The 11414-nt window shown below is 38.1% G+C and overlaps 1 long non-coding RNA gene across 1 annotated transcript; it reads right to left on the bottom strand.

The window, feature by feature from the left end:
* Positions 1-6425: 6425 nt before the first annotated feature.
* LOC128016233 (uncharacterized) lies at positions 6426-10815 on the bottom strand. The gene is made up of 2 exons (XR_008184097.1): positions 10482-10815; positions 6426-8518 (listed from the first exon to the last, which is right to left on the bottom strand). It is a non-coding gene; the product is annotated as an uncharacterized LOC128016233 (long non-coding RNA).
* Between the last annotated feature and the right edge of the window lie 599 nt (positions 10816-11414).

The following is an 11414-nucleotide window of genomic DNA, read 5'->3' as shown; positions in this document are numbered from 1 at the left end:
GCTTGCAGCTATATTTTTTTTTATTTTTTATTAAACCTTCCGGGGGTTTTTGGAGGCCTTAACATGCTCAAAAACTCTTGAAAATTGGCACACACATTGGAATCTGCGGCCATCAGGACGCCACAGAGACTGGGACCCGGGCGTGGCACAGGGACTCTACAGCGCCCCCTGGAACACAGTCAGAAATCTTGAACCATAGCTCACACACACTTTCATGTATTTATATGAAACTCAGTACACTTATAGATCTCATTGAGCCGAGCAACTTTCGCACTCTATGTCATAGGCTCCGCCCAACAGGAAGTCAGCTATTTAGGGCTGTTTATAAAAAGCATGCTCTGGAATTTGATATACTTGTCATAGGTCTTTTACTTGATTGCCACCAAACTCGGTCAACATGATCTCAAGACATTGGGGATGGAAAATTGCGAGGGGATTTTTGATATCTCGAACGGTTTGCCCGTGGCGAGGCGTTGAAATTATGGCGAGAAATGAGAAACAGGAAATGTATGTGGATGTTATTAGACATTTCCTGTTTTGAATTTGATCAAACTTCATTGGTTTGTTCGTTGTATGATACTGATCGTATATATGTGACTATTAAGAGTCAACATTATAGCGCCACCAACTGGCAGCAGGAAGTGTGCCATTTTCCAAATGCTTTGAATTCAGCATCTTATTTTTACTCTATTTACTTAAAACTTCATCAGAATAATGACAAAACACGGCCGATGTAAATCTGTTGTGGGGATATTGATATCTGATATAGTGTTGCCATGGCAACGTGTCAAACTTGAATGTTCTGTTATGGTGAGTTTGAGGCAGACAACAAGCTCAGATTTACATAAAACTCAAAACACATATCAGTATTAGTGATAGCTAGACAATGGCAAAAGCTTTTAAAAGGGCGTGAAGGAGGCACTCTATAGCGCCACCTTTTGTCAAAAGTGGGGGGGTTAGTTTTAGCTACAGACACCAAACTTGGTACATAAATTGTTCTTTTCAAGACGGACAACTTTCTAATTCACAGTCATCAGCTACGACCAACAGGAAGTCGGCTATTTTGATTTGAATATTTAAATTGAGCTCTGATTTAATGCATACTCCTCACAGGGGAAGTACACTATACACACCAAACTTTGTCTACATGAAGAAAAACCATTGAGGAACTTAAATTGCGAAAGGATTTTGGTTAGCTTGAACGGTTTTGTCGTGGTGAATTTTTGAAATGACAGTAAAAAGGGAAACATTAATTGTCTTGTATGTTTAAATTGCAGCTTCCAAACACTTCAAAGCATTTTTTTATACAAAGATCAAATCATTCTGAGGAAATATGCATAGTTTCACGACTTTACAACACTGTATGGATAAAAGAAAATTAAAAAACTGTCAGACTTCTCAACTGACATGATCTCACTCTGGCCACCCTGTCTGTGTGAGGGAAGGGAGGGGGAGAGGGAGGGGGAGTGTGAGGGGGTTGGTGACTGTGACAGTGTGTGTGGACTGTAGGGAGGGGCTGTCTGGCAGAGAGAGAGACAGAGAGACCTAATCATCCCTTTAATAATCAGGAAAAAAAAAATCTGTATTTTAAATTGTTATTGTTTTTGTTGTTGCTAATGGTGGTGTTTTTTCCTTTCATTACAGGTTAAGAAATCTCTTAGGCCTTATCCTTTTCTGACAGTTTTAGGGATTTAAAAACATCCTAAGAACCCTAATTTGTGCTGCAAATAATAATTTCAAACTCATTTGATACTGACCTATGACAACCTGTGACGTGACATGACATTTATTAATCTCATGGATGTAACAGTAAAACTCTTCAACTGACAGATAAAGCTGCAATGCAAGCAAAACTATTTCACAAATGCTTATAGGTCATTAAAATCATTACAAAACACTAATACATTATTTAAGGATTTGGTAACACTGTAAAATAATGTCTAATTTGTTAACATTATGCAGTATAACATAGTATGCAGTCTTCGTAGGGCACCAACTCCCAGAGGGGGCACCATCCCAGTTGCTCAAAAAAAAAAAAAAAAAAAAAAAACATGCGTCATTCTCCCATCCGCGCTCGCGACCGCTCACACCTCATGTTTGCGGCTGAATGTTCGTAATTGATGGATGGACATCTATGCCTGGGTATAGGACATCAGCAATCCGGCACAGAGAAAAGAAAACTAAAGAAAATAAAACAGGCATAAAGTTGTCTTGACATTGGACTTTCTAGAGTCTCAAATTTAGGGCCGGTCTCTAAAGTTACATGTGATATTGTTATACACTTTTCTAACGTCAGTAGCATTTGAAGAGAATGACTTACAGTCATAAAAACAACTGTAATTGTTCATCTAGGTGACAGCTATAATGCACAATTAAATTGAATGTTTGATATTTATTACAACAAACTGTAAGTCATATGTAAATTATGCTACTTTTTCACATGGGCTCAAATGCAAATTTGAAGCTCAATAGCATTTGAGAAGAAAGACTTGCAGTCACAAAGCAATTGTAATGTGTTCATATAGGTGTCAGCTACAATGCACACCTTATACATTTTTTATAAATATTAAAATAAAGTGTTACTAAAGTTATATATATTGTTCTGTGTATGTGATTTCAAAGTCTAGATTGGTCGGATTAACCCTTTAACTGCCGCATCCCTTAAAACTGATTGTCAGAGGGTTACTGTAAATGCTTATGCCCGCTGGGCACAGTTATCCTGATGCCACCGGGGTGGCGTTGCACTGATGGCTTGAGCCCGACATCGCTGCTTGCAGCTATATTTATTATTATTATTTTTATTTTTTATTAAACCTTCCGGGGTGTTTTGGGGGCCTTAACATGCTCAAAAACTCTTGAAAATTGGCACACACATTGGAATCTGCGGCCATCAGGACGCCGCAGAGGCTGGGACCCGGGCGTGGCACAGGGGCTCTACAGCGCCCCCTGGAAGACAGTCAGAATTCTTGAACCATAGCTCACACACACTTGCATGTATTTATATCAAACTCGGTACACTTATAGATCTCATTGAGCCAAACAACTTTCACACTTTATGTCATAGGCTCCGCCCAACAGGAAGTCAGCTATTCAGGGCTGTTTAAAAAAAGCATGCTCTGGAATTTGAAATACTCCTCTGAGGTTTTCAACCCGTTCGCCACGAAACTCGGTGAACATGATCTCAAGACATTGAGGATGAAAAATTGCGAGGGGATTTTTGATATCTCGAACGGTTTGCCCGTGGCGAGGCATGGAACTTATGGCGAGAAATGAGAAACAGGAAATGTCTAATAACATCCACATACATTTCCTGAATTTGATCAAACTTCATGGGTTTGTTCGTTGTATGATACCGATTGTATATATGTGGCTATTAAGAGTCAACGTTATAGCGCCACCAACTGGCAGCAGGAAGTGTGTCATTTTCCAAATGCTTTGAATTCAGCATCTTATTTTTACTCGATTTACTTAAAACTTCATCAGAATAATGACAAAACACGGCCGATGTAAATCTGTTGTGGGGATATTGATATCTGATATAGTGTTGCCATGGCAACGTGTCAAACTTGAATGTTCTGTTATGGTGAGTTTGAGGCAGACAACAAGTTCAGATTTACATGAAACTCAAAACACATATCAGTATTAGTGATAGCTAGACAATGGCAAAAGCTTTTAAAAGGGCGTGAAGGAGGCACTCTATAGCGCCACCTTTTGTCAAAAGTGGGGGGGTTAGTTTTAGCTACAGACACCAAACTTGGTACATAAATTGTTCTTTTCAAGACGGACAACTTTCTAATTCACAGTCATCAGCTACGATCAACAGGAAGTCGGCTATTTTGATTTGAATGTGTATTTTTGAGATTTTACAGTTGTGAATTAATGAATACTCCTCACAGGGGAAGTACACTATACACACCAAACGTTGTCTACATGAAGAAAAAACATCGAGGAACTTAAATTGCGAACAGATTTTGGTTAGCTTGAACGGTTTTGTCGTGGTGATTTTTTGAAATGACAGTAAAAAGTGAAACATTAATCGTCTTGTATTTTTAAATTGCAGCTTCCAAACCTTTAAAAAACATTTTTAATTTAGAAAACCAGTGATTCTGAGGAAATATGCATAGTTTCATGACTTTACAGCACTGTATGATTAAAAGAAAATTAAAAAACTGTCAGACATCTGATCTCACTCTGTCACTCTGTGTGCTGACTCTGTGTGTGTGTGTGAGTGTGAGTGGGGGAGGGGTGTGAGCTGAGTGGCAGACAGACAGAGAGAGAGAGAGAGAGAGAGAGAGAGAGAGAGACTTAAACATCTCTTTAATCACCAGAAAAAAAACTGTATTTTAAATAGTTATTTTTTTGTTGTTGTTGCAAATTGTGCTGTTATCATTACATCTTAAGAAATATCTTAGGCCTTATCCTTTTCTGACAGTTTCAGGGATTAAAAAAAATCCTAAAAAACCTTATTTGTGCTGCAAATAATAATTTCAAACTCATTTGATACTGACCTCTGTCACCCTGTGACATGACATTTATTTGAATTTACATAATCTCAAGGATGTAACAGTAAAACTGTTCAGCTCACAGATGAAGACTAAGCTTTAATGCAAGCAGAACTATTTCACAAATGCTTATAGGTTAATGAAATCATAACAAAACACTTTTAAATTATTTAAGGATTTGGTAACACTTTAAAATAATGTCTCAATTGTTAACATTAGTAAATGCATTGGTAACACTTCATAATAGCTGCAATTCTTAGCTAAGCATTAGTAAATAGTCAGTTCATGCTTTATATAGCCTTCTCCCAAAATTAATATTTTAGTAAGCATTTTATAAATACAGCTATAATTAAATTGTTCATGGTTTATATGCACATTTATTTTGAGGAGATTAAAGGCTGTAATCTTCCTAAAAAAAAATGTAAAATAACAAATAAAATAAATAAAATAAACAAACACAGAACTCATAAATATTTATTTCAAGATGCAATAAAAGAAAACTGTACACTTGAATTTATATATATATATATATATATATATATATATATATATATATATATATATATATATATATATATATATATACACACACACAATTGCATAAGTTTATATTTAAAAATGTTTAGCAAGTGTACAGCTAATAATAATAATAATGCATTTTATTTAGTTTTAGCTACAGACACCAAACTCGGTACTTAAATTGTTCTTATCAAGACGGACAACTTTCTAATTCACAGTCATAAGCTACGATCAACAGGAAGTCAGCTATTTTGATTTGAATGTGTATTTTTGAGATTTTACAGTTGTGAATTAATGCATACTCCTCACATGGGAAGTACACTATACACACCAAACTTTGACTACATGAAGAAACAACATCGAGGAACTTAAATTGCGAACGGATTTTGGTTAGCTTGAACGGTTTTGACGTGGTGATTTTTTGAAATGACAGTAAGAAGGGAAACATTAATTGTATTGTATGTCTAAATTGCAGCTTCCAAACACTTCAAGGCATGTTTTCATACAGAGATCAAATCATTATGAGGAAATATGCATAGTTTCATGACTTTACAACACAGTATGGATAAAAGAAAAGAAAAAACTATCAGACTTCTCAACTGACATGATCTCACTCTGGCCACTCCGTCTGTGTGAAGAAAGGGAGGGGGAGAGGGAGGGGGAGGGGGAGTGTGAGTGTGAGGGGGTTGGTGACTGTGAATCTTTGGTGACTGACAGTGTGTGTGGATTGTAGGGAGGGGCTGTCTGGCAGAGAGAGAGAGAGAGAGAGAGAAAGAGAGACCTAATCATTCCTTTAATAATCAGGAAAAAAAATCTATATTTTAAATTGTTATTGTTTTTGTTGTTGCTAATGGTGGTGTTTTTTTCCTTTCATTACAGGTTAAGAAATCTCTTAGGCCTTATCCTTTTCTGACAGTTTTTGGGATTTAAAAACATCCTAAGAAGCCTTATTTGTGCTGCAAATTATAATTTCAAACTCATTTGATACTGACCTATGACAACCTGTGACGTGACATGACATTTATAAATCTCATGGATGTAACAGTAAAACTCTTCAACTGACAGATTAAGCTGCAATGCAAGCAAAACTATTTCACAAATGCTTATAGGTCATTAAAATCATTACAAAACACTAATAAATTATTAAAGGGTTTGGTAACACTGTATAATAATGTCTAATTTGTTAACATTAGTAAATGCATTGGTAACACTTTATAATAACTGCACTCATTAGCTAAGCATTAGTAAATAGTTCATGATTATAAAGCCTTTTCCCTTAATAATAGTCATTATTAAGTAGGAATACATCTCTAATTACATTGTTCTTGGTTTAAAAGCACATATATTACAAAGGAGATTAAAGTTTCAGTTGTCTTATAAAATAAATCAATAAACACAACCCAGTTTGATTCAGAATTCAGAAATATTTATTTCAAGATGCAATAAAAGGAAACTGTACACTTGAAAAGGTTTTGAGCGATTCTTGAAGGACTAGCATCACCTTCACTTGTACGATGGTTTGAGGAATATATCTTCCAGATAGTACCGCCGCTCCCTATATGCAGAGTATGCAGTCTTCGTAGAGCACCAACTCCCAGAGGGGGCACCAGTTGCTCAAAAAAAACAAAACAAATATGCGCCATTCTCCCATCCGCGTTCGCGACCACTCAATAGCATTTGAGAAGAAAGACTTGTAGTCACAAAACAATTGTAATGTGTTCATATAGGTGTCAGCTACAATGCACACCTTATACATTTTTTATACATTTTAAAATAAAGTGTTACTAAAGTTATATATATTGTTCTGTGTATGTGATTTCAAAGTCTAGACTGGTCGGATTAACCCTTTAACTGCCACATCCCTTAAAACTTGATTGTCAGAGGGTTACTGTAAATGCTTATGCCCGCTGGGCACAGTTTTCCCGATGCCACCAGGGTGGCGTTGCACTGATGGCTTGAGCCCGACATCGCTGCTTGCAGCTATATTTATTATTATTCTTCTTCTCTAAGATGAATCGCATTTTTGAGGGCCTAAACATGCTCGAAAAGTCATGAAACTTTGCACACACCTCAGAACTGGCGAAAATTTACGTCTGATATGGGTTTCAGAAGTGGGTGTGCCAAAATGGCTCAACAGCGCCACCTATACACGTTCAACGGTGTGCGCCTCGAGCTACGTTTCATGTACATGTATGAAAATCGGTATACACATGTAACTCTCCAATACCTACAAAAAAGTCTCTTGGAGCAAAATCCGAAACCCAACAGGAAGTCGGTTATTTCTAATATTATGAGCAAATTTTGTGTCATTTTTGTCATTTCCATGAGTTGTATTTTAACGAACTCCTCCTAGAGATTAATTCAGATCAACACCAAATTTGGTATGCCTAATCTAAAGGCCTTTGCGATGTTAAATTGCGAAGCTTTTGAGTTTTCGTTGAAGGGCCTGTGTGTGGCGGCCTGGCGAATTTCGATGATTCGCCATGAAACAGGAAGTTGCTATAACTCAGACATACAATGACCAATCTGCCCCAAACTTCACATGTTGGATGAGACTCCTGTCCTGAACAGTTTGACATGACAATATTCAGTTATAGTCATAGCGCCACCTATTGGCAACAGGAAGTGACATATTTTACACTGCGACAAACTACTCCTAGAAATTTTTGACATCAATGTCTTTTTTGTCGTCAGTCTAATCTAAAGGCCTGTACGATGTTAAATTGAGAAGATCTTGAGTTTTCGTTAAAGGGCGTGTCCATGGCACCATGTCAAAGTTCGATGTCTCGCCATGGGAGTAGAAGTTGCTGTAACTCAGTCATAAAATATCAGATCTTGCCCAGACTTCAAATGTTTGATAAGAGTACTGACCTGAACACATCTGGAGGCTAATATTCCATTGGGTGTGGCAAAATGGCTCGATAGCGCCACCTATACATTTTCAATGGAGTGCGCCTCGAGCTACATGTCATATACATGTACGAAAATCGGTAAACATATGTAACACACCAATAGCTACAAAAAAGTCTCTTGGTACGAAATCCGAATCCCAACAGGAAGTCGGTTATTTTGAATTTTCCCTGCAAAATTGGCGTTGTTTTTGTCATTTTCAGGGGTTGTATTTTAACGAACAACTCCTAGAGATTTATTCAGATCAACACCAAACTTGGTCAGTGTAATCTAAAGCCCTTTGCCATGTTAAATTGCGAAGGAATTGAGGTTTCGTTAAAGGGCGTGTCCATGGCGGCCTGACAAATTTCGATGATTCGGCGTGAAAAATGATGGTGCTATAACTCAGACATACAATGTCCAATCCGCCCCAAACTTCACATTTTTGTTAAGACTCTTCACCTGAACAGATCTACATGCCAATATTCAGTTATAGTCATAGCGCCACCTATTGGCAACTGGAAGTGACATATTTTACACTGTGACAAACTACTCCTAGAAATTTTATGACATCAATGTCTTTTTTGTGGTCAGTCTAATCTAAAGACCTGTGTGATGTTTAGTTGTGAAGATCTTGAATTTTTGTTAAAAGGCATGTCCATGTCGCCATGACGAAGTTCAATGTCTCGCCATGGGAATAAAAGATGTTATAACTCAGGCATAAAATGTCCGATCTTGCCCAAACTTCACATGTGTGATAAGGGTCCTGGCTTGAACACATCTGAAGGCCAATATTCCATTATAACGATAGCGCCACCTGCTGGCAACAGGAAGATTGGCACACATATGGAATAAACTTTGATATATTGCACTTATATTTATGAGTTTAAATGCATATTTCTCAACGTTCACCTTTTTACTAAAGCCACACGATGGCGGTGAGCCCGGGTGCGAGGGCCCGTTCATCGCTGCTTGCAGCTTTAATTAGGGCCCGAGCACCGATGGTGTGAGGACCCTCTTGGAATTGCTCCGTTTATTATTATTATTATTATTATTATTATTATTATTATTATTCTTCTCTAAGATGAATCGCATTTTTGAGGGCCTAAACATGCTCGAAAAGTCATGAAACTTTGCACACACCTCAGAACTGGCGAAAATTTACGTCTGATATGGGTTTCAGAAGTGGGTGTGCCAAAATGGCTCAACAGCGCCACCTATACACGTTCAACGGTGTGCGCCTCGAGCTACGTTTCATGTACATGTATGAAAATCGGTATACACATGTACCTCTCCAATACCTACAAAAAAGTCTCTTGGAGCAAAATTCTAAACCCAACAGGAAGTCGGTTATTTCTAATATTATGAGCAAATTTTGTGTCATTTTTGTCATTTCCATGCGTTGTATTTTAACGAACTCCTCCTAGAGATTAATTCAGATCAACACCAAATTTGGTATGCCTAATCTAAAGGCCTTTGCGATGTTAAATTGCGAAGCTTTTGAGTTTTCGTTGAAGGGCCTGTGTGTGGCGGCCTGGCGAATTTCGATGATTCGCCATGAAACAGGAAGTTGCTATAACTCAGACATACAATGACCAATCTGCCCCAAACTTCACATGTTGGATGAGACTCCTGTCCTGAACAGTTTGACACGACAATATTCAGTTATAGTCATAGCGCCACCTATTGGCAACAGGAAGTGACATATTTTACGCTGCGACAAACTACTCCTAGAAATTTTTGACATCAATGTCTTTTTTGTCGTCAGTCTAATCTAAAGGCCTGTACAATGTTAAATTGAGAAGATCTTGAGTTTTCGTTAAAGGGCGTGTCCATGGCGCCATGTCAAAGTTCGATGTCTCGCCATGGGAGTAGAAGTTGCTGTAACTCAGTCATAAAATATCAGATCTTGCCCAGACTTCAAATGTTTGATAAGAGTACTGACCTGAACACATCTGGAGGCTAATATTCCATTGGGTGTGGCAAAATGGCTCGATAGCGCCACCTATACATTTTCAATGGAGTGCGCCTCAAGCTACATGTCATATACATGTACGAAAATCGGTAAACATATGTAACACACCAATAGCTACAAAAAAGTCTCTTGGTACGAAATCCGAATCCCAACAGGAAGTCGGTTATTTTTAATTTTCCCTGCAAAATTGGTGTTGTTTTTGTCATTTTCAGGGGTTGTATTTTAACGAACTCCTCCTAGAGATTTATTCAGATCAACACCAAACTTGGTCAGTGTAATCTAAAGCCCTTTGCCATGTTAAATTGCGAAGGAATTGAGGTTTCGTTAAAGGGCGTGTCCATGGCGGCCTGACAAATTTCGATGATTCGCCGTGAAAAATGATGGTGCTATAACTCAGACATACAATGTCCAATCCGCCCCAAACTTCACATTTTTGTTAAGACTCTTCACCTGAACAGATCTAGATGCCAATATTCAGTTATAGTCATAGCGCCACCTATTGGCAACTGGAAGTGACATATTTTACACTGTGACAAACTACTCCTAGAAATTTTATGACATCAATGTCTTTTTTTTGGTCAGTCTAATCCAAAGACCTGTGTGATGTTTAGTTGTGAAGATCTTGAATTTTTGTTAAAAGGCATGTCCATGTCGCCATGACGAAGTTCGATGTCTCGCCATGGGAATAAAAGATGTTATAACTCAGGCATAAAATGTCTGATCTTGCACAAACTTCACATGTGTGATAAGGGTCCTGGCTTGAACACATCTGAAGGCCAATATTCCATTATAACGATAGCGCCACCTGCTGGCAACAGGAAGATTGGCACACATATGGAATAAACTTTGATATATTGCACTTATATTTATGAGTTTAAATGCATATTTCTCAACGTTCACCTGTTTACTAAAGCCACACGATGGCGGTGAGCCCGGGTGCGAGGGCCCGTTCATCGCTGCTTGCAGCTTTAATTAGGGCCCGAGCACCGATGGTGTGAGGACCCTATTGGAATTGCTCCGTTTATTATTATTATTATTCCGCTTCTCCAAAATGAATCGCATTTTTGAGGGCCTAAACATGCTCAAAAAGTCACCAAATTTTGCACACGCCTCCGAACTGGCGAAAATTTACGTCTGATATGGGTTTCAGAAGTGGGCATGGTAAAATGGCTCGACAGCGCCACCTATGCACGTTCAGCGGTGTGCGCCTCGAGCTACATTTCACGTACATGTATGAAAATCGGTACACACATATAACACATCAATACCTACAAAAAAGACTCTTGGAGCAAAATTCTAAACCCAACAGGAAGTCGGTTATTTTTAATATTATTAGCAAATTTTGTGTCATTTTTGCCATTTCCATGCATTGTATTTTAACGAACTCCTCCTAGAGATTTCTTCAAATCAACTCCAAATTTGGTATGCCTAATCTAAATGCCTTTGCGATGTTAAATTGCGAAGATTTTGAGTTTTCGTTGAAGGGCGTGTCCGTGGCGGCCTGGCGAATTTCGATGACTCGCCATGAA

Source organism: Carassius gibelio, chromosome A6 (assembly GCF_023724105.1).
Source record: "Carassius gibelio isolate Cgi1373 ecotype wild population from Czech Republic chromosome A6, carGib1.2-hapl.c, whole genome shotgun sequence".
Lineage (NCBI taxonomy): Eukaryota > Metazoa > Chordata > Actinopteri > Cypriniformes > Cyprinidae > Carassius > Carassius gibelio.
Note: the sequence above shows the minus strand (reverse complement) of the source record. Positions and strands in the feature narration are given on the sequence as shown.